This window comes from Artemia franciscana, chromosome 4 (genome assembly GCF_032884065.1).
Source record: "Artemia franciscana chromosome 4, ASM3288406v1, whole genome shotgun sequence".
In the NCBI taxonomy this organism is placed as follows: domain Eukaryota; kingdom Metazoa; phylum Arthropoda; class Branchiopoda; order Anostraca; family Artemiidae; genus Artemia; species Artemia franciscana.
Genome location: NC_088866.1, coordinates 44,005,323 through 44,032,894, shown reverse-complemented (window position 1 = coordinate 44,032,894; position 27,572 = coordinate 44,005,323). Strand labels below are relative to the sequence as shown.

The 27,572-nt window shown below is 33.6% G+C and overlaps 1 protein-coding gene and 1 pseudogene across 2 annotated transcripts in view; one reads left to right on the top strand and one right to left on the bottom strand.

Annotated features, from left to right (window-relative positions):
- LOC136026470 (protein MON2 homolog) overlaps positions 1 to 27,572 on the bottom strand; it is a 483,967-nt gene that overhangs the window by 160,299 nt on the left and 296,096 nt on the right. The window lies entirely within an intron of this gene.
- On the top strand, positions 18,608 to 27,390 carry LOC136025611 (lysine--tRNA ligase-like; annotated as a pseudogene).

The following is a 27,572-nucleotide window of genomic DNA, read 5'->3' as shown; positions in this document are numbered from 1 at the left end:
ATACTTCAGCATAAAGAGCGAGGTATTTAGGAGGAGATAAATACTTCGCTCTTTATGCTAAATTATTTTTAGTAATTTCAACTATTTATTCTACGACCTTTCTGATTCAGGGGTCATTCTTATAGAATTGGGACAATACTTAAGATTTAGTGTGAAGAGCGAGGTATGAACGAGGGGACAAACCCCCTCATATATATATAATCAAAAATATAAGAATATAAAAGTTTGTTACGTATGTTAATTCTTCAGTTACGTATATTTTTTACTAATAAAAACGTTCGTTAAAAATCAAAAGTTCTAGTTACCTTTTTAAGTATCCGAAAAATTGGAGGGCAACTAGGCCTCCTTCCCCATCCCTTATTTCTCAAAACCATCTGATCAAAACTAAGAGAAAGCCATTTAGCCAAAAAAAGAATTAATATTCAAATTTCGTTTTAATAATTTATGTACGGAGAGCCAAAATCAGACATGCATTAATTCAAAAACTTGCAGAAATTAAATAATAAAAACAAGTTTTTTGAAATGAAAGTAAGGAGCGACATTTAAACTTAATACGAACGGAAATTACTCCGTATATGAAAGGGGCTTTTCCTCCTCGACACCCCAATCCTTGCGCTAAAGTTTGATTCTTTCTCGCAACTCTAATTTTAAAACAATAAAAAACTTTAGGGTAAATAGTGGGGCGTCGAGGAGGAAAAGCCCCTTTCATATACGGAGTAATTTCTGTTCGTTTTAAGTTTTAATTTCGCTCCTTACTTTCATTTCAAAAAACTTGTTTTTTTTTTTATTTATTACATACAGAGGTGAGAAGGCTATCAAAGGGGAATTGTCCTAAGCGTTTCATTGCGCTTTGGGATTCTATTGTTTACTTTCTTGCTGACACACAACTTGGAACAAAACTGCTTGCAAATAAATGTAACGTGTTTTACTTATCAGATATATGTGAAAAATTTAATTCACTTAATAAACAGCTCCAAGAAAACAATTCTGATCTGATATCTAGTAAAAGTGCTATTGCTGCTTTTCTAAGAAAACTACAACTGTATAAGAATAATATCAGGCGTCGTGCATTTGAACAGTTTCCTTGTTTGGCCTGTGCTAGCAGCGATTTGCAAGATGAAAATCTTGCATTATATTGTGAATATTTGGAAAATATGCACGAAGATATGTAAACTCGGGCTGCCGACCTACTCGGGATGGATATACCGATTCGGGTTTCAATTCCTTTCGAAGTTAATGTTGGCGAAATAGAATTGTCTTTGCATGAGCCCCTCAACCAAATACAAAGTGATGAAATAATGCATGCAAAATTCAAAGATGAAAAGTACAATATATGGAAAACAATCAACGTTGCTACAAAGTACCCTTTGCTCTGGAATAAAGCGCAGTTCTACGTTATTGCTTTTCCTCCATCTTATCTTGTTGAAGCGGCATTTAGGCGTGTTTCTCAAATGCTATCAAAAGCTCGCAAGAGACTTGACATTGTGAAAAGGGGTGATCTTCGACTATCATTAACATCAATAGAACCAAATATAAATAAACTCGCCGAGAAGAACCAACCATTGGGATCTCATTGAACATTAAATGAAAAAACAAGTTTTTGTAACGGTAAGTAAGGAGCGACATTAAAACTTAAAACGAATGCCTCGTTTTATGCTTCCTTTTCTCCTCAATGCCTCGCTCTTTACGCTAAAGTTTGACCCTTTCTCTTAACTCTACTTTTTAAAACAGTAAGAAACCTTAGCGTAAAGAGCGGGGCGTTGAGGAGAAAAAGCCCCTTTCATATACGGAGTAATCTCTGTTCGTTTTAAGTTTTAATGTCCCTCCTTACTTACCGTTACAAAAACCTGTTTTTTTTTTATTTAACTTCTGGACGTTTTTGAATTAATGCATGTTTTGATCTTGGCTCTCCGCACATAAATAATTAAAACGAAATTTGCATATTAATTACTTGCAATTAATCGGAAGATTTTGAGAAAAAAGAAGCGAAGAGGAGGCCTAGTTGCCCTCCAAGTTTTTGATTACTTAAAAAAGCAACTAGAACTTTTAATTTTTTACAAACGTTTCATTGGTAAAAAATATACGTAACCTACGTAACAAACTTCTATATTCGTATGTTTCAATTGCGTATATGAGGGGGTTCAACCCTCGTTGATACCTCGCTCTTTACACTAAAGCTTAGATTGTGTCCCAATTCCTTTAGAATGACCTCTGAATCACAAAGGCCGTAGAATAAATAGTTGAAATTACTAAAAATACTTTAGTGGAAAGATTGAGTTATAACGAGGTTTCAATGCTGCTCCTTACTTTCAGTAGAAAAAACTTTTCATATTTATTTTTCATTGTTTTTTCAAATAAAGCTAGAAAATCCTGCGCCCCCTTTATTGAAATTCTCTTTTACCATGAGAAGTCTCTCCATGGAAATATCCTCCCATGTAACCCCCTCCCCCCCGTCAACTCTCCCCCCTAAACCAAAAAAAATCCCCCTGAAAACATCCGTACACTTCCCAGTAACCATTGCTATATGTAAACACAGGTTAAAGTTTTCAACTTACAGTCCCTCCCACGGGGCCTGCGGGGGAGTAAATCGTCCCTAAAGACATAGTTATTAGGTTTTTCGATTATGGTGAATAAAATGGCTATCTCAGAATTTTGATCTGGTGACTTTGGGGGGAAATGAGCGTGGGAGGGGGCCTAGGTGCCCTCCAATTTTTTGGTCACTTAAAAAGGGCACTAGTACTTTTAATTTCCGTTAGAATGAGCCCCCTCGCAAGATTCTAGGACCACTCAGTCGATAGGATCACCCCTGGGGGAAAAAACGCATCCGTGATCTGTCTTCTGGCTAAAAATGCGACATTCCACATTTTTGTAGATAGGAGCTTGAAACTTCTACAAAAAGGTTCTCTGATACGCGGAATCTGATGGTGTGATTTTCGTTAAGATTGTATGACTTTTAGGGGGTGTATCCCCCTATTTTCTGAAATGAGGCAAATTTTCTCAGACTTTTAACTTTTGATGGGTATAACTGATCTTGATGAAACTTGCATATTTAAAATCAACATTAAAATGCAATTCTTTTGATGTAACTATTGATATCAAAATTCCATTTTTTAAAGTTTCGGTTACTATTGAGCCGGGTCGCTCCTTACCACAGTTCGTTACCACGAACTGTTTGAAACATGCCTTTTCCCTTTTTTTAATCACACACTTAGTTTCAACTTTTTTTTTTATCCAGTTTACATAATGTTGGAGTGAATTAAACTGCCTGAGGAGCTCTACTCTCCATGAGCTTGTGTTGCTTGACCATGGAAGAAATATTGTATTATTGTAGTTATTATCACAATAATAGTAGTAATAATAATAATAATAATTATTATTATTATTATTATAGTAGAATATTTTATTTGTATTACATAAGTTTTCATTTAAAAATAAAGCTTAATTGTATACTATTTCTCTGATAATTAAAACCTTAAAATTTATATTAGTGGAGAATAGAAAATTGTTCTTATGTCCAATAGCTATGAAGGGGTCCACCAAGATACAAAGAAGGGAAAAGGGGTCCATGGGTAAAAAAAAAGGTTGAGAACCACTGGTCTAGACGAAAGTAATTTTCTTTGTAGGCTATTTGATTTTTAATAGTTGAGTCTATCATAAATTTTTCAATATTAAGACTGTTTCTTTTTGCAAACAAGTGTGAAACAAAATTTTAGTCACTTTGTGCGGTCTTTGTTAGGTTTTATTAATGACGCATATCGCCGAAAAGTATTTAATTAAATTTAGGTTTGTCAACGGAATCTGTCCGTATTACCGCGAAAGCCAACTGCGTGGCAAAAATCTTCATTTCGTAATAAGAAGGAGGAGAAAATTAAAATCCTAACTTCTTTACAACAAACAACAAAGAGAGATAAAACTCCACAAAAAAAAACTTAAACGAGACTGCGGCCAGTAGAGTGAAAAGTAAATATAACTCTAAAATAACACTGATATTTTGTCTGTATCCAAACTAGGCGTCCTCAGCACAAGATAAAAAAAAACACTAAACTAAAAACAAATAAAAGCACCACCAGTAATAATGAATACAATTGTCGCTACTGATCCACGCAGGGAAAAGAAGCTAATATAGCTACTTCAATGAGAACATCAAAACAACTGAGGAAAAATTATGAAAATTGAAACTAATTTAAATATTCTGTTGCGAAATAACCCCCTTGTTAGTTATTATTGAAGCAACTCTTTTTTGTCCAGTATTTTATCTTGTCCCTTGGTGATTGTGTAAAATTTTAATCCCCTTATTGACTATTGGTTCATTTTTCAAAAGACAATCATAAATTGGGTCAATACTTAAATTCCCCGTGTCTCTATTTATTGAAAGACTAGCAAACATACGTTTTTTAATTTCTATTGCCTCCCTCACCCATTGAGAAAAACCCCTATCATTAGAAATAGCTGTAGCCTCATCAAATTGTATAAAATGTTAAGGAGGAAAGGACCTACTTTTCTATACTCCATATTGTAGAAATTTCTTACTCCTGGGCCGTGGTCCTGAAACTGTATAACATTTACCTCAAGCTTAATAGCTCTATAATCAGATCCAACTAAATCTAATACTCCCATATTAATTGATTAAGGTACAAATTGAGTATTAATTAGCGCATAATCTACAAAACTTGGAGTTGGACCCGAAAGGCAAGTAAACTCGCCCCTACTCTCATCATTCCCAAACCTACCGTTTAAAATCATCAGACCATGTTCCCCACAAAGCACTAGGAGCTTTCTTCCCCATACTTTTCTTTTTTCATCCTTGTTACTTTGTGGTATTCTACAAGAAATTGGGACAAAATCACCTAAATCTGGGATGTCAGCCTCCATGCCGGTATAAGCATTAAAATCCCCCATTCACATGCACTCTAGGTCTCTAACTTTTGTATTAACTATAAATCGTATTCTATAATTTCACAATTATTTCCTCGATTATACGAACTATTCTGTGGAGGTAAATTAATTGCTTGGAATTTCATATCTACTATTAATTCTGTCATAACCTTGATGCTTCAACCCAAACAAAATCCCACAATTATGTCTTAATTTTCTGACAGAACGAAAAACCCGAGGCGAGCGATATGATGGGTGCGTTTGTTTACTTGTCCGATTACTAATCTGATTAATCCAAGCGTTTTTTGAGACACATATGACGTCAGAGGTTAGTCGGATTATCCCCGCAAACGCTCAGGATTACTTGTCCGTGGGCTGGCACTTTATAACCCCCAAATAAAAAGATTATTTGAGGATTGTGACGTCAGACGACCATGTGCATGTGACTCACCTGAGATGGGTTTTGTAGATAAGCTATGTTTATAGTGGAGTAGTATGATTAATATTTCTAAGGAAGCCTATCAAGTCCCTTGGGAAGAGGGTGGGATTCAAGTTCTATTTGCAATTGTACTGTTTATTGAGTTTGTAATTTCAGTTGAGAAATTTCACATGGAATATAGGCATACTGACAAGACTTATAAAATTATATGCAGAGAGCATACTAATACAGTTATATTGGAGATAACTTCAGATTTAGGAGTTTGTAAGTAGCATAATCTTGTCTGTGCTTATAAAATATTAAGGTTTTCTGGAGAGCTAGGCCTAGCTTTCAAAGGCTAGTAGGCTAGGCTCTGATGCACAGAACAAAGGTTTTTTATCAGTTAGAAAGGTGTGTTATTAGAAATAGAGCTTGGGAATGCAAATTTTCTATTACCATTGTTTCTTATTTTACCCTAAATTTTCAATTTAAACAATCTCAATTTTAGATGTATTTTTTCCCTCTACTCATTACTTTTCCTAATCTCTCTCTAAGATAACAAAAAGTAGCTTTTCTAATAGTTTACGCTATTTAAAATTTTATGATTAAATCACTAATGGGACAGCTAAGAAATAGCCTAGACATAGACCTACATTTAGAATTAATTTCATCCTGAATCCTAATATAGACCTATCATTTCTTTGTATCAGAGAACTTAAACTGCTCCCCCCTAATCTATATATATATATATATATATATACCTGACATGGGGATGCCATGGGTATTCTGTGGTAGCCACAACACTTTGCTGGGTAGAGAATTTAAAGTGGCGAAACCCTATAAGCAAGTGTATTATCCTGATGAGCCCTTGTGTTGGGTTGTTGCCTCTGAATTATTTGTCTTTATTATTTTTTCTATTGTTTGGTAAATGACAACTTATGCTTATTAACAACATGACTGCCTGTCCATGGATTATTCTTTATGGTTGATTGTGTATGGCTATGCTGTTTGACCTATGTGATTGTATAGATGAGTAGGGTTAAGGCCTCATTCAAGTACTGGTCTATATTAATCACTAATTTAGGAAAACAGTCTTCCTTTTCTCCTTCTGTCTTTTTTTTTATGTGTTTGTGCTGTTGCATTGGTGATTTCTCTTTTCATGATATATATATATATATATATATATATATATATATATATATATATATATATATATATATATATATATATATATATATATATATATATATATATATATATATATATATATATATATATATATATATATATATATATATATATATATATATATATATATGTGGTAAAATTCTAGTTGTGTGATGACTTTTTGCTATCTTGAAAAGGGGTTAGATTAGATTAGGAAAATGAAACATTCTGGGATGGGTCTACAGGCTAAAGCATATCCCAGGAAGATATTTTAAAGTACCCACCTCCACTCCTTCTCCCTCTAGAGGGCCCTGAAATTTGCCTACATGACAGGTCTATTACCTATTGAAATTTTGACAAAAAAATATTTTACCTTAATTTTCAGTTACCAGTTGCTATACAATACTTATATAAGATTTGGGGGTGATTTGTACAAGCAAATTATGGGAATTCCCATGGGGGGGGGGAATGCCAGCCCATTTATAGCTGACTTGTTTTAAGTCAACTAGAATATAAATATATGATGCATAAGAATAATCCAATTAATTTAAAACATGCTTTGTCAAATAATAAAAGATATTTAGATGATATTTTGGTCTTAAATTGTAAGGATTTCATTGATATTTCTAAAAATATATATCCATCAGAGCTTATTCTTGAGCCTAGTCATGGCGCTGGTCATGAAGATCATTTCTTAGATTTAAATATTAATATTTGTGATAATAATAAATTAAGTTTTAAAATGTATAAAAAAACGGATGATTTTGATTTTGAAGTGATTAGTTTCCCATTCCCTGAAAGTAATATACACTCAAATATCACATATTCAGCGTTTTTCTCACAGTTACTTCGTTATGCAAGGATTTGTAGTAATTATATTGATTTTAAAAATAGATGTAAAATCTTAAGCCAAAAATTGATATCAAGAGGTTTCTCTGCAAATAAATTAACTTGGCAATTTAAAAAATTTAGTTTTCATTATAACGAACTTTTAAATAAATACCAAAAGAATTATCTAGAAATACTTAAAGAAATTTTTAACTAATTTCGGAGAAATGTTGTCACAGCGCCATTTATTTTGAATTGTGTTTCTAATTGAGCGGATTTTCTAAAAAATTAGCCACATGGTAAAGATGAATTCTATAATTGTTTAGTTCATTCAGGTTTTTTGCAATGTGTTAATATTTGTGATTTGGTAAAATTTATAATATTTAGTTTACCTATTGTTGCTAAAAGGAGGGATATATTAACAGGATAAGCTTGTTTTTGGTTTTACTTGGTTGTTTTACATTTGCTGTTTTTTTTTTTTTTTTATAGGCATGTATTTTGGGGGTGATACCTGACGCGGGGATGCCATGGATATTCTGTGGTAGCCACAACACTGTGCTGGGTAGAGAATTTAGAGTGGCGAAACCCTATATAGGCCAGTGTATTCTCCTGATGAGCCCTTATGTTGGGTGTTGCCTCTGAATTATTTGTCTATATTATTTTTTCTATTGTTTGGTAAATGACGACTTATACTTATTGACGACATGACTGCCTGTCCATGGATTATTCTTTATGGTTGATTGTGTGTGGCTATGCTGTTTGACCTATGTGATTGTATGGATGAGTAGGGTTAAGGCCTCATTCAAGTGCTGGTCTATATTAATCTTAATTTAGGAAAACAGTCTTCCTTTCCTCCTTCTGTCTCCTTTTTTTTTTTTTTTTTTTTTTTTTTTTTTTTTTTTTTTTTTTGTGCTGTAGCATTGGTTATTTCTCTTTTCATTATATATATATATATATATATATATATATATATATATATATATATATATATATATATATATATATATATATATATATATATATATATATATATATATATATATATATATATATACATATATATATACCTGACACGGGGATGCCATGGGTATTCTGTGGTAGCCACAACACTTTGCTGGGTAGAGAATTTAAAGTGGCGAAACCCTATAGGCAAGTGTATTCTCCTGATGAGCCCTTGTGTTGGGTTGTTGCCTCTGAATTATTTGTCTTTATTATTTTTTCTATTGTTTGGTAAATGACAACTTATACTTATTGACGACATGACTGCCTGTCCATGGTTTATTCTTTATGGTTGATTGTGTATGTCTATGTTGTTTGACCTATGTAATTGTATAGATGAGTAGGGTTAAGGCCTCATTCAAGTGCTGGTCTATATTAATCACTAATTTAGGAAAACAGTCTTCCTTTTCTCCTTCTGTCTTTTTTTTTTTTTTTATGTGTGTGCTGTTGCATTGGTGATTTCTCTTTTCATGATATATATATATATATATATATATATATATATATATATATATATATATATATATATATATATATATATATATATATATGTGGGAAAATTCTAGTTGTGTGATGACTTTTTGCTATCTTGAAAAGGGGTTAGATTAGGTTAGGAAAATGAAACATTCTGGGATGGGTCTATAGGCTAAAGCATATCCCAGGAAGATATTTTAAAGTACCCACCTCCACTCTTTCTCCCTCTAGAGGGCCCTGAAATTTGCCTACATGACAGGTCTATTACCTATTGAAATTTTGACAAAAAAGTATTTTACCTTAATTTTCAGTTACCAGTTGCTTTTTCTCTGCCTTTAGTTCTGAAAATGCAATCCTGTTATTTTAGTAGAATTCTAAGCTAAAATTTTATGATTAAATCACTAATGGGACAGCTATGTAATAGCCTAGACATAGACCTACATTTAGAATTAATTTCATCCTGAATCCTAATATAGACCTATAATTTGTTTGTATCAGAGAACTTCAACTGCTCCCCCCTAATCTATATATTTATATATATATATATATATATATATATATATATATATATATATATATATATATATATATATATATATATATATATATATATATATATATATATGGTAAAATTCTAGTTAATTGACTTCTTCTTATCTCAGAAAGGGTTTAGGTTATGAAAATGAAACTTTCAGGGATGTGTCTACAGGCTAAAGTATGTCCAAGGAAGGTATTTCGAAGTACCTACTTCTACTTCTTTTCCCTCTAAAGGGTCCTGAAATTTTTGGGTGCCTTATTTTTTGGTTATCAGTTTCTTTTTCTCTGGCCTTAGTTCTTAATTATTCTGGCCTTAGACAACTCCTATTGATTGAGCAGAACTTTAAGCCATAACAATGTTTTTTTCTAATTCTAGAAATAATCTTTTATGCCACCTCATTATAGGTTAAATATTTGGCTTATATTATTTATTCTCCATGAATTTTTGTTTTATTTGATTTCATTGATGTCAGTTGCTTTCTGTTAAAAATACATTTATTTTTTTACAGCAACCTTCTTCTTTTGTGAAAAAATTTGAACTGTTTTTCTCTTTACATGTTGTATAAAATGTAAAGGAATACCTGGCCCTTCATTTCACAGATTCAACTAAAAGTATTTGAGGCATCTTACATCAAAATTCATTTGACACATTTTAATGGGTTTTTTTTAGATGACATAGGACACCATTAAAGTTTTGCATTTGCTTTGCTAAAAATTGTCTTAAAAGGTGCCAAGTTTAGAGAGTTATGTTAATATTTTTCTTGCTGATGAGTGTAATTGTTTTTAAAATTCGTTCTGTTTAAAGCATTTTAGAGAGATTCTGAGCCAACCATGGGTATATTGTTGTCACAAATGATTTTTCTCAAATGGGCTTGTGGAAAACAAATAGAACATATAATTTCTCTTTTTTTATTATTTCAAGACTAGAATATCACAAAACTAAGCATTCATATTGCTGATTGTACCTTAAGTGAATACAATCCCTGATGGAGTTTTGTTGATACCTGTTTAAAAATTTATTTGTCTTAGTAAAATACATATTGTTTGTGGGACAGCAATGAGCAACTATGACTTGAGTTGTTTTTTTTTCAATATTTTCTTTTTCCAAATAATTTTTGTTCTCTGGTGACATTTGTGTTCCTTCCTAAGTGGTTGGCACTCTAGGTTGAGAATCCTTTATCCAAAGGGCACAGGTTTAATTCCTGGCATTAGCAGGTTATTTGGTTTGGGACAAAGGTCAGTGATGTAACTCTGTAAGTTCAGCCAGAATTGGCCCAAACTTAACAGGTTACCTAGAGAAATCTGGGATCAGTAAGCAGGAAGGGTATGCATAGCTTCCTATTGCACTTCCTGGCTAAAGGATCACCCGGTCCTTTACTGGGCTTCTGACTTAGTCATAAAAGCTTTCTTTTAAACCCATTAAACATAAGTACAAAGGAAGAAATGCCAGTAAGGTGGTCCTTCCTTTTTCAATAAATTGTTGATGTACAGACAAGAGTGTAGGTCATAAGAGGTGGCTGGTGAATGTTTTGCAAGGTTTAAAAATTTAGGGCAATTGTTCAGGTTGGTAACTGAGCACAAAAGTAAAATTTTGTGAATATTATATTTATGTCATGTCCGGAATTTTAAAGTTAATCCTCATTGTTTTGTTTTAATTTCCATGGCCCTAGGACTTTAGTGTATTAAAACCTACTTATGTTCATCCATTTTCTTTTAAACAGAGAGGAGTTCTATGTTTCCTATCTTCATTAAATTTATATGCAATTTTGAGACCAGGGTTACAAAGTAGGTCAAAACTTGCAAGTGGAACTATGATATGACTAATTAATTTGTAAGAAATGTATATCAATTTAAAGATTTCAAAAATTATGTAGAAAACAAACAAGACAAATCAATAAAAGTATCCCTTTACAACAATTTAATTAAGTGTAACAAATGTAGATCATACCTAAGATTGAAATGAACAAAGCTTCAATTATGAATCTGTTTTCTTTAAACAGACTGAAGGGGCAAACCTCCAAGCTATGACAAATTCAATCTCACTTATGATTTCTTTCCTTTTCAATAGGAACTTTCTTTGGATTTTTTTTCAACCAAGTAAAAACAGTAGGGACATGATCAGGTATAAGTGACCTTCCACTAAGCCTACATACCCCGGGGAAATTGTGCAGCTATTACTAATAATTGGTAATTTTTTTGTTGTTCATATGTTTGATTTACAAATAAAGTGAACATACTCCTTGATGCCTTTTTATGTTTTTTACAAACATAATAAGTGCTTCAAGTACAAGTTTTTGAGCTGTTGAAAAGGACCTAAGCATACTGAAATAGTTTTTGGGTATAAAAAAGCTTAAAAAATTGGTCTCAAACTTACTGTTTCATTATTAATCCATTTTTTACATGTTGTATAGTCTATGAGCACTGATTTTCCACAATTAAGTTGGATTAATAAATTTTACAATATTATGCTGTATTTCTTCTTCTTTGATGCCAAATTTTCAATTAAGGTACGTGTTTTTGGTCATTTTTGACAAAACAATGTATGTTTTTCACTGCCAAAATTTGTTAGGTTAAGTAAGGTCAAAAAGTGCTTAAACTTGAACTAGCAAAATAGGCAATTATTATATTTGTAAAGAACATACAAAAAGACATCAAGTGGTATATTCATTTTATTTGTAAATCAAAATATGAACAACAAGAAATTCACCCCTAACATGCCTAATTTGCAAATATATAGCCCAAATTATATATTCCCAATGTTTTCTGCCACCTTTTACTTGTTTTTCCAGTTCTTGTTTTGCCACAGTTGCCTCAATTAACAGGTACTTGGGTTGAGGTATAGATTGGCAGAATCAATAGAAAATATGTAATTTCAGCAATAGATTTCCATATTAGGAGGGTTGGGGCTAAAGTAGAGCAGGGCTGCATGTAGAATGTGCATGTAGAAAGTTATAATTATTATATAAATTACAAAGAATCATCTTTTTTTAACAGGTTGTCTTCTATAGGTCTACAGGTCGTTCTCATGGCTTATACCACATCAAGCATTATATAACCAGAGAAGAATAAGAAGCAAAAAGCTATATATACATAAGCACATGTTATTTAACAATGACTTCTCTAGTGCTTAACTATGACCCCTTAGTAATATTAACAAGAAATGAGGGTAAAACTGGTGCAAACAGTATTACTGGCTTTCATATAAAGTGAATATACCACTTGATGCCTTTTTTATGCTCTTTACAAATATAATAATTGCTTCTACTGCAAATTCAGATTTAAGCACTTTTTCACCTCTTGACCTCTTAAAAATGACCTATAAATGGGGTCATTACAAATCTGTAATAGTTTAGAAACAAATTTGGGCTATATATTTGCACATCAGGGGTGGAGGGTGGATGGGGATAAAGCATAGCATATATTATATACGTAAACTAACCATTGCTGTTTTTTTTTAATGTGTTTATGCACATCAAATTTTAATGAGAAGAGAAATCAGCAGTGCAACAGCACACACATAAAAAAACATTCCAGCAATGGTTAGTTTACATATTTAATATATGCTATACTTTACCCCCACCCCCTCATGTGCAAATATATAGCCCAAATTTGTTTCTAAACTATTGCAGATTTGTAATGACCCCATATATAGGTCATTTTTAAGAGGTCAAAAAGTGCTTAAATCTGAATTTGTGGTAGAAGCAATTATTATATTTGTAAACAGCATTAAAAAAGGCAGTAAAATTCTAGTTAATTGACTTCTTGCTATCTCAGAAAGGGTTTAGGTTAGGAAAATGAAACTTTCAGGGATGAATCTACAGACTAAAGTATGTCCTGGGAAGGTATTTTGAAGCAACTACCTCTACTCCTTCTCCCTCTAGAGGGCCCTGACCTTTGATGACCTTTAAAAATATGTGTGTTATAAAAGTGAAACCTTGCAGAATAGATCTTCTGCTTAATTGAAGAACAACAAAATTATTTTCAGCTTCATAACTTTGCTCAATTCCATTTTATTAGGTTTTAAAGATATGCAAATAAGTTTCCTAAATTTTGAAAAAAAAACATTGATATGGCTCAAAATTCTACTCAAATAACAGGAATTGCATTTTCAGAACTAAAGGCAGAGAAAAAGTAACTAGTAACTGAAAATTAATGTAAAATGTTGTTTTGTCAAAATTTCAATAGGTATAGACCTGTCATGTAGGCAAATTTCAGGGCCCTCTAGAGGGAGAAGGAGTGGAGGTGGGTACTTTAAAACACCTTCCCGGGACATACTTTAGCCTGTAGACTCATCCCTGAAAGTTTTATTTTTCCTAACCCAAACCCTTTCCGAGATAGCAAGAAGTCAATTAACTAGAATTTTACCAAAAAGGCATCAAGTGGTATATTCACTTTATATGAAAGCCAGTAATACTGTTTGTACCAGTTTTACCCAATGGTAAAACTGGTGCAAACATATATAGGTAACAGAAAAAGTGAAATTTAGTGTAAATGACAATCAGGAGCTGGATACTGGCTCAAGGGGGCCAAAAACAGGGCTATATAATTGGAGTTCAAAGAACGTGGTGATTTTTTAGTGAAGAAAAAAAAAACACTTCCCTGGCTAATTTACGACTTTGAATTAATTAGCCTACCAAAATTTTCCTATCCTATGCAATTAAAATAGTTTTCCCTTTTCAGAGCATTAAGACAATTTATCACAATAAAAATATCCAAAGCATCTTGAATGGAATGACTTAAAAAGGCAAATGACAACCACAATTTGAAATCTTACAATTAAACTTCTGGCCAAACAAATTGTATTAGGCTAACCAGCTCTGAAATAATTGCTGAAGGTGTATTTGCCTGTAAAATTAGAAACAGACCCGAAGTCCCAGCCTCTTCCTTGTCAGAATTTCACATAGCATTAAAGCAATAATTACACGTGACCAATGTTGTTATTCTCGCGATTAATCTTGCCGTTTTAAGTGACACGTGGCCAGACAAGTGTTTGTTGCTATCTTTTAGGGGTTAAACCTCGAAAAATCCTACTGGACAAGTAAACAAACGCACCCGATATTACAAAAGTGCAATTCTTATCTATAATTCGTATGATAACTTCACGGGTGCTTTGTTATTGTATTACACAGACAAGGAGCAGTTAGATTCTTATCCGAAAAATTGTCATTGGATCCCAAATACCAAATGAAAAGTCTATTAAATATTCAGTCTAATTATTGGGTTCATTATAAATTCATTTGTGATCTTTGACGGAATCTATTTCTTGAAATGACATAGAATAGTTCGGAGGGGGGGCGCATGTAAAGGATCCCTCGTGGTCTTAGAAATGATCACAACTTAAGTGAAAACATTCTTATATGAAGTTTTACCGTAAGAGCGGGGGGTTGAGGGAGGGACAATCCCTTTCATATACAGTATTTCCCATGGGAGGTAAGTTTCTAGGGGGTAAGCTTTTCATGAAAAATTTAACTTTTTCTGTTCTTTTCAAGTTTTAAAACTTAAAAGGAAGATATACTATCAACTATAAGTTGTCGACCAAGCTCATACTAGGTTTTATTTCTCGTTTGAATCTCTTTTTTATTTTTATTTATTTTCTTTATTTTCCTCAAAAAATGAGGAGTACGCTACAATATGATATAAAGAAAAAAACAAATGATAACACTTACAATCAAAACCTATCAAATATTGATCAAATACTTAAAAAAGATAGAAAAACACTTGCTAAATAAATTGTGGCCTAAAAGGTTAATTCTCGCCTTATCTTCAAATGTTTTATATTTTTCTTTATACAGACTACAGGATCCTTCACATTAGGCTTTAAAAGAATCTCAGTGCTACTAAAAGAAAGGGGGAAACCAAGTAAAAATTTACAAAATTTAAAATAAGAAACTTTAATCAAACAGTTCGTGGTAACGAACTAAAGTAAGGAGCGACCCGGCTCAATAGTAACCAAAACTCTAAAAAATGGAATTTTGATACCAATAGCTACATCAAAAGAATCGCATTTTAATGCTGGTTTTAAATATATAAGTTTCATCAAGTTTAGTCTTACCCATCAAAAGTTCGGATATTTTAGAAAATAGGGGGAAACGCCCCCTAAAAGTCATAAAATCTTAACGAAAATCACACCATCAGATTCAGCGTATCAGAGAACCCTATTATAGAAGTTTCGAGCTCCTATCTACAAAAATGTGGAATTTTGCACTTTTTGCCAGAAGGCAGATCACGGATGCGTGTTTATTTTTTTTTTTTTATTTTTTTTTTTTTTTCCAGGGGTGATCGTATCGACCCAGTTGTCCTAGAATGTTGCAAGAGGGCTCATTCTAAAGGAAATGAAAAGTTCTAGTGCCCTTTTTAAGTGACCAAAAAAATTGGAGGGCTCCTAGGCCCCCTCCCACGCTAATTATTTTCCCAAAGTCAACGGATCAAAATTCTGAGATAACCATTTTATTCAGCGTAGTCGAAAAACCTTATAACTATGTCTTTGGGGACGACTTACTCCCCCACAGTCCCCGTGGGAGGGGCAACAAGTTACAAACTTTGACCTGTGCTTACATATAGTAATGGTTATTAGGAAGTATACAGGCGTTTTCAGGAGGATTTTTTTGGTTTGGGGGAGGGGTTGAGAAGAGGGGGATATGCTGGGGAAACTTTCCTTCGAGAATTTGTAATGGGAGAAGAAAATTTCCATGAAGGGAGAGCAGGATTTACTAGCGTTATTTAAGAAAAAACAATTAAAAAATAAAAGTGAAAAAGCTTTTTCAGCTGGAAGTAAGGAACAGCAATAAAACTTAAAACAAACAGAAATTATTACCCATATGAGGGGCTCACCTCCTTCTAATACCTCGCTCTTTACGCTAAAGTATTTTCGGTAATTTCAACTACTTATTCTACGGCTTTTGTGATTCAGGGGGTCATTCTTAATGAATTGGGATAAAATTTAAGCTTTAGTGTAAAGAGCGAGGTACTGACGATGGGGCGAATCCCCTCATATATGTAATAAAAACATGAGAATACAAAAGTTCTTTACGTAAGCTAATTTATAAGTTACGTAAATCTTTTACCAATAAAAAGATTCGTAAAAAATTAAAAGTTCTAGTTGCCTTTTTAATTAACCAAAAAATCGGGGGGCAACTAGGCTTCGTCCCCCACTCTTTTTTTCTCAAAATCATTCGATCAAAATTATGAGAAAGCCATTGAGCCAAAAAAAAAAATATGCAAATTTCGTTTTGATTATTCCTCTGCGGAGAGCCAAAATCAAAACATGCATTGATTCAAAAATGTTCAGAAATTAAATAAAAAAGACAAGTTTTTTCAACTGAAAGTAAGGAGTGACATCAAAACTTAAAACGCACAGAAATTACTTCGTCTATGAAAGAGGCTGCTTCCTCATCAACGCCCCGCTCTTTACGCTAAAGTTTTTTACTGTTTTAGAAAGAAGAATTGAGAGAAAGAGTCAAACTTTAGCGTAAAGAGCGGGGCGTTGATGAGGAAGCAGCCTCTTTCATAGACGAAGTAATTTCTGTGCGTTTTAAGTTTTGATGTCACTCCTTACTTTCAGTTGAAAAAACTTGTTTTTTTTATTTAATTGGTGAAAGATCAGAAGTTCTGAAATTTCGGAAGAGGAGGGACGGGAACAATACGTGAGGCAGAGCAACAGCGCTATACATACGACCAAGGACGTCCCGACGGTAAAAACCCCGAAAACGGTCGCCCTGACATTATCCTCTAAACAATTTACAACAAAAAATTGACATTTTTCAAAACTGATAGAAAGGCCCAAACCTTTTAAACAATCAATTAAAATATTAAGATTAGAAACAAGACTAGACTTGGACCAGCTTAGGAGGATAATGTCATCAGCATATGCAATGTAAGACAGATTTCGAGATAATGAAACAAAAGAGCAGGAAAGAGAATTAAGGGCAGTAGCTAAACAAGAATTGAATATATAAGGAAAAATAATTCCATCTTCAAGATACATCATTAGCAGGTGGTCAGAATTCCTTAATTTGGCTGAATTAGCGCAATGGATATTTCCTAAATCTGTGTAAATATATTTGTTCTATAGTTTTAAGATGTATTAAATAATAAAAAAAACAATTTATTTTAACTGAACGTAAGGAGCAACATTAAAACTTAAAACGAACAGAAATTACTCTGTATGAAAGGGGCGGTTCTCTCCTCAACACCCTGCTCTTTACACTAAAGTTTGACTCTTTCTCTCCATTCCACCTTTTAAAACATTAACAAACTTTAGTAAAGAGCGGGGTGTTGAAGAGAGAACAGCCCCTTTCATATACGGAGTAATTTCTGTTCATTTTAAGTTTTAATTTCGCTTCTTACTTTCAGTTAAAAAAAACTTGTTTTATTGAATTTCTGAACGTTTTTGAATTAATGAATATTTTGATTTTGGCTCTCCGCGCATGCATAAATAGAACGAATTTTGCACATTAATTTATATTTTTAGCTAAATGGCTTTCTCAGAGTTTTGATCTGACGATTTTGAAAAAAAGGAGCGGAGGAGTAGGCCTAGCTAACCCTCCAATTTTTCAATTACTTAAAAAGCAACTAGAACTTTTAATTTTACGATTGTTTCATTAGTAAAAATATACGTAACTTACGTAACGAACTTCTATATTCGTAGGTTTTATTACGTATGTGAGGGGGTTCACGTCCTCGTCAATACCTCTCTCTTTACACTCAAGCTTAAATTTTGTCCCAATTCCTTAACAATAACCCTTGAATCACAAAGGGCACAGAATAAAAAGTTGGAATTATTAAAATTACTTTAGCGTAAAGAGCAAGGTATTAGGAGAAGGGGAACCCCCCATATGCGTAATAATTTCTGTTTGTTTTAACTTTTAATGCTGCTCCTTACTTTCAGTTGAAAAAACTTTTTCATATTTATTTTTTCATTGTTTTTAAAAGGACTAGAACTTTAAATTTCCGTTAGAATGAGCCCTTTCGCAACATTCTAGGACCACTGGGTCAGTACAATAGCCCCTGAGTAAAAAAAAAAAACAACAATAAAAACAAAGAAACAATTCGTGATCTGTCTTGTGGCAAAATATACAGAATTCCAAATTGTTGTAGATAGGAGCTTGAAACTTGTAAAGTAGGGTTTTTCTGATACACTAAATCTGATTATGCAATTTTTTGTTAAGATTCTATGACTTTTAAGCAGTGTTTCCAGCTATTTTCTAAAATTAGTCAAATTTTATCAGGCTCATAACTTCTGATGGGTAAGTCTAAACTTGATGAAACTTATATCATGAAAAGAGAAATCACCAATGCTACAGCACAAACACAAAAAAAAAAAAAAAAAAAAAAAAAAAAAAAAAAAAAAAAAAAAAAAAAAAAAAGGAGACAGAAGGAGAAAAGGAAGACTGTTTTCCTAAATTAGTGATTAATATAGACCAGCACTTGAATGAGGCCTTAACCCTACTCATCCATACAATCACATAGGTCAAACAGCATAGCCACACACAATCAACCATAAAGAATAATCCATGGACAGGCAGTCATGTCGTCAATAAGTATAAGTCGTCATTTACCAAACCATAGAAAAAATAATATAGACAAATAATTCAGAGGCAACACCCAACATAAGGGCTCATCAGGAGAATACACTGGCCTATATAGGGTTTCGCCACTCTAAATTCTCTACCCAGCACAGTGTTGTGGCTACCACAGAATATCCATGGCATCCCCGCGTCAGGTATCACCCCCAAAATACATGTCTATGAAAAAAACAGCAAATGTAAAACAACCAAGTAAAACCAAAACAAGCTTATCCTGTTAATATATCCCTCCCTTTAGCAACAATAGGTAAACTAAATATTATAAATTTTACCAAATCACAAATATTAACACATTGCAAAAAACCTGAATGAACTAAACAATTATATAATTCATCTTTACCATGTTTTTCTTAGTGGATTTGTATAATAGGAAGTAAATGTATGAGAAGTGCAAAAATTATTAATTTAAGTTTTGGATTTTTGTGAGGAAATGGTGGCCACTTTAATGCCTATTTCATCCAATTAAAATTCTGCATTAAATGAAATATCACCTCCTCTGTTCATCATAAAACATTAAAATAAAGACCAAACTCTTTGGCACTTTTGACCATTTCCACTATCTACCTATGACGCATAATTGTCAAGGTTCCCTTTAAATTACGGGTATTTCTTTGTTTGCAAGTTCATCTAAGCAACCTATTATATGCCCCTCCCCCCCCAAAAAAAATCCTGGATCCACTATTTTCTCTGAAAATCTAATTTAAAATAACAAATTGCAAGACATTAAAATGTCAAATAACAAGACAATGAGCCTGAGTCATAGATCTCAGTAATTTATGTCTAAACAATTTTTTTGGAAGAGACTCAGAAAAAGCAAGTCTGACTGAAATTGTGTTTAGATTGGGTGCCCAAGATTAAAGTATTTTGACCGAATATTGGGCAAGTTAGAATCCAATCAAAAATTCTGCCTGAGATTTAGTCTGTGACCAACAACTGGTCGGTTTACCGGGTCCCTACATGGAGTTTTCCCTGATTTGTTGAAGAAAGCTAATGCTACTGCACTACATAAAGGCAGAATTGCTAGTGATCCTTCAAATTATAGAGGTATATCAGTTTTATCAGTGTTTAGTAAACTTTTGGAAAAGATAGCTAACAATCAGCTCTATATTTATTTAATTGGTAAAAATCTTCTTCATCCTTCTCAGTTTGGTTTCATTAAAGGAAAATCAACAGAGTTGGCAATTCATCAACTTCTGCTTGAGATAACTGCTTGAATCAACAGTGATCAGTATTTGTTGGCAGTATTTCTTGATGTTGCCAAGGCCTTTGACATGGTTGACTATTGACAGTTGTTAATGAAACTTCAAAATATAGTTTTGCTATATTTTTATCTAGCATATAGCATAGTTTCTCTTTTAAAACATTATTATATATAAATTTTATTTTTGCTAGTAGTATGTCAGACAACAGTTTAAGCATGTCCTAAATTGGAACAAACCATTTAATCACCAAGTTCTGAAAGATTACCCTCCCTGATAGCAGAAGCTGTGGGAAGATCAGTTGTATTATGGATATCTTCAGCAATGTTGACTGTCTATATATACAGTGTCAGATCAGCCATCTAGTGGTATTCCATTTAGAACAAGCTTGGATATCAATAAACCTACCTGGTGAGCCAATTCAGATTGGTACAAGTTTACAGAAGTCCAGTGTTCACCTAGCCTAATTTCCAAGACGGTGAAAAGACAACAATCTAGAACTTTACCAACCCATGTGCTTTAGCTTGTAGAATATTATCTTACCAGTAAATTTTATTCTTTTACATGTTGTCGTTTTCGCATGATTTCTGCTTTTAATATATCTTTTTTTACAATTTGTTTATACTAGCCTACCAAATTTCTATCCAGCTAAGATAAAATCGAGCATAAAAAGTTGAGAAACAAATCATATTGAGAATTATAGGTAGCAGTGAAAGTAATTGCAAGTCCAGAGAACCGGGGTTGAAAAGCTGCAAATAAAACCTATTTTTTCGTATTCAAAATTTAATTCAAATGTCAATAATGATCAGTAATGTTCAACACTTAAAGCCAACACTCTAAACTAAAAATTTTTATTTGATCTTAGTTTTAATGTTTTTCTTTGAACGAGCAGCTTTGAAAATACTTCAATGTTTATAATCACTGAATCCGGAAGCATTCAACATATCAATGTTTGATAACCAATTTAAAAAAATTGGTATTGTTCAATAATTTCCATTCAATGCTTCAGCATTGCTCAATAGAGTAGAATGTTAGGATTTCTTATCTTATTTTTCATGAGCAGGCTATTGTTTTGTGTATTTTTTTTAATTCCTATACTTTTTTTCAATTTTATAAAATTTTGCTTTACTTAACAGACTTTTTTATCACCTTTAAAAAAATTTGTCTCTAAGCCATGCTACCCATGAAAAACAAACAAAGATCATTGAAATATTGACCATTTTTTTCTCTATTAGCTAAAGTATTTTTATTATAAAACTATATCGTTTTAGGAAATGTAATTAAACATTTAAACAATACAATTTTTAATAAACAATTTTTCAGCTTAAAGTAAAAAAGCAACTTTAAAACTTAAGACAAATTAAAACTATTCCATACATAAAGGTGACTGCCCCTTCCTCAACACCTCACTCAGTAACGTAAAGTTTTTTAGTGCTTTGAAAATCCTCTTTTTTTCCGAATTCAAGTCTCCTTTGTGTTTCAGTAGATTTTCTTAAAGAATTTGGACGAAAAGTCTAACTTCAGATTAAAGAGCAAAGAATTAAAAGTAGTTCATCCTCTTTATTTAAAGAATAACCTATTCAAACAGGTTTCAAAGCTGTTCCTTACTTTCAGTAAAAAAACTGTAATTTAAAATTTAATTTCAAAGAGTTTCCCAAATCATGCTCAGGCCTAACCAAAATACAATTTGGGATGCCAGACACATAAATCTCTAGTTGATTGCTGTTAAATTTATACATCAATAATTCTAAATCGATTAGTATTACCCTACGTCTTCAGTTTTTCGTCTTACGAATTAGAATGTTGGATTAAACTCAAGTTTTGTACAAAATTTGAACATACTTAAAAAAATTTGCGATGAACAGTTTTTTTTTTTAATTACTTGTTAATACTTTTGTTGCAGAACCTCATTTGGATGAAGAGGGACATTATTGCTCCTATGGATTGAAATTCTGCAAGACTTTCGAACTTCTATTTGGCAAAAGCTGACGCAACCTCTATAATATGATTCTCTGGTTGATAAACACATTACATTTATGTGTTCAATTACATTGAAATATTTCATTGAAATTACATTGAAATAAAAAAAAGAAACATTACTACCATTTAAAATTATTAAAAGCAAAGCTCCTAATAGGAGTTGCCAACCCCTACACAAATTTTCTTGTGGGCTCATGATGGCCCAAATTGCCTTCCCACCTCTACGCTGGTGAACATGGGAATTTAATATTTTATGCTGTATAGTGAAATATTTTAAATAGTTCTTATTCCCCTTTTTCCTTTTACAAAGTGAAATAAAAAAAACTAATTTTTTTAGCTGAAAGTAAAGAGCGACATGAAAACTTAAAACGAACAGGAACTACTCCGTGTATGAAAGGGGCTGTTCCCTTCTCAATGCCCCGCTCTTTACACCAAGGTTTGACTCTTTCTCTCAATTCTACTTTATTAAACACTAAAAAACTTTAGCGTTAACTTTAAGTTAACGTTTAAGTTTAAGAGAAAACTTTCTCTTAGTTTTGATCAGACGATTTTGAGAAAAAAGCGGTGGGGGAGGAGGCCTAGTTGCCCTCAAATTTTTCGGTTCCTTAAAAAGGCAACTAGAGCTTCTGATTTTTAACGAATGCTTTTATTAAGCGTAAAAAATATACGTAACTTAAGAAATAACTTACGAAACGCACTTCTATATTCGTATATTTTTATTATGTATATGAGGGGTTTGTCCCCTCGTTATTACCTCGCTCTTTACACTAAAGCTTAAATTTTGTCCCAATTCTTTAAGAATGACCCCTGAATGAGAAAGGCCGTAAATAAATAGTTATTTACGGCCTTATTATAAATTACTATAAATACTTTAGCATGAAGAGTGAGGTGTTTAGGAGGAGAAGAACCCCTCATATGCATAATAATCCTTGTTCGTTTTAATTTTTAATGCTGCTCCTTACTTTCAGTTGAAAAAAAAAACATTTCATATTTATTTTTTCATTGTATTTTTTTAATAATGCTAGAAAATCACGCGCCCCCTTCATTGAATGTTTCTTCCCCCATGACATATTCCTCCAAGGAAAGATCCTACCATATACCCCCTCCCCTCAACCTCCCCCGAACAAAAAACCTGAAAACGTCTGTACACTTCCCAATAACCATTACTGTATGTAAATACTGGTCAAAGTCTGTAACTTGCAGCCCGTCTTCCGGATTGTGGGGGGTAAGTCATCCCCAAATGCATAGTTATTATGTTTTTTGACTGTGCTGAATAAAATGGCTACCTCAAAAGTTTGATCCGTTGACTTTGGGGAAAAAATGAGCGTTGGAGGGGGCCTAGGTGCCCTCCAATTTTTTGGTATCTTAAAAAGGGCACTAAAACTTTTCATTTCAAGTGGACTTGTAAGTAAAGGTTGGCTGTAAGCTCATAATCATCTTCGGCAGTGAGGGGTTTGCAAATTTTGCTATTTAGTGTACCTATTATTTGTTTCCAGTGTATTTGATGGTAAGACCGAGTTGGTTCCAATGGTTGCAGCGCACGTAAGTCGTTACACACCATATTAGTTACGCGCCATTGTATTTGTGTCCATATGTAAATACTCTAAATGGGTGACTGGAGAAATCTGGAGAAAGTAAACAGGAAGGGTGTATGAATGGTTGGTTCCCAGTACCCCATTGCATTGCCTGGCTGAAGGACCAAGAAACGGAGATCAGCACCGCCGGTAGGGACTGTAAAGTCTAATGCCGTATTATTTATCTTTTCTTTTTTTTTACCGACACTAATATATTGTATTTTTCTCTATCCTTCTTAGACTTGTATGGTTTTCGACAAAATTAAGAACTTTAAATCTATGAACATAGAACTTTTTACTATGTTTTGGTTCTGGTTCTGATTAAATAATCCTCGCAAAAATGAGCCTTTGACACAAGTAAAAACCAAACATTCCTTTGCTTGTCCTGGAACGTCTTCAAAACATTTTCTAGCTGCCAAAGAAACAAGGGAGGACCCCAACATATCAAATGCTTCTCAGACATTGCACAGCAACCTGTTGTGCGGTTGATTTTCAGTCTCTTTTTAAAAAAATGTTGGAATTTTATAGCGGATCAAGGGGCTGCTTTACGATTCTCTACCTCTTGTAAAAACAGTTGTATATCCACTCTTGGTAATTAGATGTTTCCCTATTAATTAATTTTTTGAATCAAGCTCTAAAGAAAAAAAAATGGTCTGGCCTACTCAATTCAAAAAGTCTCAATTAAGCCATAGTAATTTATTCATCAAAGAATCTGCTCGCGTCTGTTGTAAATACGCATTTTACTGCTATAGGAAAATAGTATTGGCCTTCAAAGAAGTTTTCTTTGTTATTTTACATCAGCACCAACCAGATTCACACAAACAAACTAGTCTGACGAAAGCAATATCTACACTCTCGTCTATCATTTCGCTCGAAACACATTGGCATCCTAAGTCTGGAGCCCCTCCCCCCAATATTTTTTCTAGATCCACCCCTGGCCGAAGCCGGAAATTCTTGAGCACAAGAGAGGAATCATTTTGCAAAAAAAAAAATGCAATAATAAACCTTCCCACGGAATACATATTCCCCAAAAGTCACTTCCCATCCAAACACCGCTTGCCCCGTACTGTTTCTGAACCCTTTCCTATCTTGCCCTCCTTCCGTTGCTCAACCTCCAAGTTAAGAAAACCTTCGTCCCCTTCATTATTTATAAAATAAACTGCTAGTTTTCCTTTTTTTTTTTCTTTGGTACTGGTTACAACCAAGTTGTATGTTCGTTTGATTCTTTTGTTCCCTCTCCTTTGCTGATGCGTGCTCTTTCAAACTTTTTAACGCTAATTTTATATCAATCTTTTTTAGTTTTATTTTAGTTTTTATCTTTTTAACGTTCTGACATTTTGCCACCTAATGGTTTTTTTCGTTTTTTTTTTACTAATGGATGGTTTTGCCTTTCTGATTTTGTTATTTTTGGCATTGTTTAGCCAGTTCTTAGTTGTTGCGCTAATCTTATGATTTTGTTTTATGATTGTTTTTTTTATTGAATATCAGTGTAGCAGCTCTTTGCTAGTTCTGAATATCAGAAAAAAAAAATCCAAAATGGCATCATTAGGTATCTTGCAAACAACGCACGTTAGCCAATGTGTATTAGGTTATCCCCTTTATACGTGGCTGGACAGTTTGAGCATAATTTGTACACATCTGTAACTTAAATCGAATCAAAAATAGCTAATACTAGCTCTATGATCGAACAGACAACAATCATATTCTATAAAATTTAACGTGTAAACAGTTGAGTACTAACTGTACATACCCCTTAAAATAGAAAATAACAAATAAATTATTTGTAAACTTTGATATGAATAATTTTCTTTATTTTTGCAAGATCAATCTAGTTCCTCCTTTTGCATCTAATATAGCAGCACCGTTAGCATGACGTCATATTCAGTGATAAAATCATTTCAAGTTGTTTTAACACCATGGCAATGCAATTGTGACATCATCTTGGAATAAACATCATCAGATTAAAAATGCCATGACGTCAGTTTTGCCTTATATGGCTGGCCTCCCAGTGGTTGCATTCAATTAGGATAAAAATGCTTTTAAAAAAGGTGTTAAAAATTCTTATACCAGCCTCCTGTGCTGGATTTGCTGTTTGGTTCGGGGCAAAGACAATAAAACAATATTGTTGTAGGACGAAAGGAAGAGCCACAGAAAGAAATTGTAAGGAAGAGCCACCGAAAGAAATAAAAGAAAAGTCTAAAATAGACGATGAAAGCCCCAGCGAATACTTCCGAAAACGAAGTGCTGCTATTCTAGCTGCTCAAAGTGCTGGCACTCAGCCCTACCCTCACAAATTTAGTGTTACATGCTCGATCGATGATTTTGTGCACAAATACAACCAGCTTGATGTCGGACAGTTCTCAGAAGAGAAAGTATCAGTTGCTGGACGGATTCATGCTGTTCGAGAGTCCTCATCGAAGCTCATTTTCTACGATCTTCATGGTGACCTCACTAAAATACAAGTGATGGTCGATGCTAGAAGCTACCAATCAATATATCGCAAAGATGTCGAAAGAATCAAAAGAGGCGATATTATTGAATGTGTGGGTTATGCCTGCAAAACCAAGAAGGGTGAGCTCTCAATCCGTCCGGAAAAGATGGAAATACTATCACCGTGTCTTCAAATGCTACCGCATCACTGTGGCCTAAAAAATAAGGAAACACGCTACAGACAGCGGGATCTCGACCTTGTGGTCAATAATGAAGTAATCCGAAAATTACTTCTCCGATCTCAGATCATATTTTATGTCCGAGAATTTTTGAGTAAAAAAAAATTTATTGAGGTAGAAACACCAACGATGACTGCCATAGCGGGGGGTGCCACTGCCAAACCCTTTGTCACTCATTACAATGAATATAATTCAAAAATGTTCATGAGGATTTCTCCAGAATTGTACCTAAAGCGGTTAGTCGTTGGTGGTATTAACAGAGTTTATGAACTGGGCAAAGTGTACAGGAATGAGAGTTCAGATTCGACGCACAGTCCTGAGTTCACTATTTGTGAGTTTTATAAAGCCTATGCTGATTATGAGGATATGATGACCATAACTGAAGATATGCTCTCTGGTATGGTCAAAAGCATTTATGGAACCTACAGAATCAATTACGGGCTTAAAGGTCCAGATGGCCCAAATGAGGTCATAGACTTTACGCCCCCATTTATAAAAATTCGTATGTTTCCGGAATTGGAAAAGCGACTGAAAGTGAAACTGCCACATCCTAGTACTTTGGATACTCCTGAAGCTGTGGCAGTTTTAGATCGTATTTCCACAAAACATGGCGTGAATTGCCTACCTCCGCGAACTGCCGCACGATTGCTAGATAAGCTTGTTGATCACTTTTTAGTAGGGGAAATCATAAGCCCAACGTTCATCACTGATTATCCCCTAGTTATGAGCCCACTAGCAAAGTGTCATAGAACACTAGAAGGACTAACAGAAAGATTTGAGCTTTTTGTTTGCAAAAAGGAAATTTGTAACGGCTACACAGAGCTGAATGACCCTTTTGAACAACGAAAAAGATTTGATCAGCAGGCTAAGGACAGAGCTGCTGGAGACGATGAAGCAATGATAGCCGATGAGAATTTCTTGACTGCCTTGACATATGGCCTCCCCCCAACTGGTGGCTGCGGTATGGGTATTGACAGGATTGCCATGTTCCTGACCAACAGTAATAACATTAAAGATGTATTGTTTTTCCCTACAATGAGGCCCAAAGACAATAAACCAAAGACACATGCTCAAGAGAACGGTTGAACGGCTTTTCGCCTGCTTTTTACTCGAATTTTTCGCCTGCCTTTTGCTTGAACTTTTCGCCTGCCTTTTGCTTGAACTTTTCGCCTGCCTTTCGCTTGAATTTTTCGCCTGCCTTTTCCTTGAACTTTTCGCCTGCCTTTTACTTGAACTTTTCGCCTGCCTTTGCTTGAACTTTTCACCTG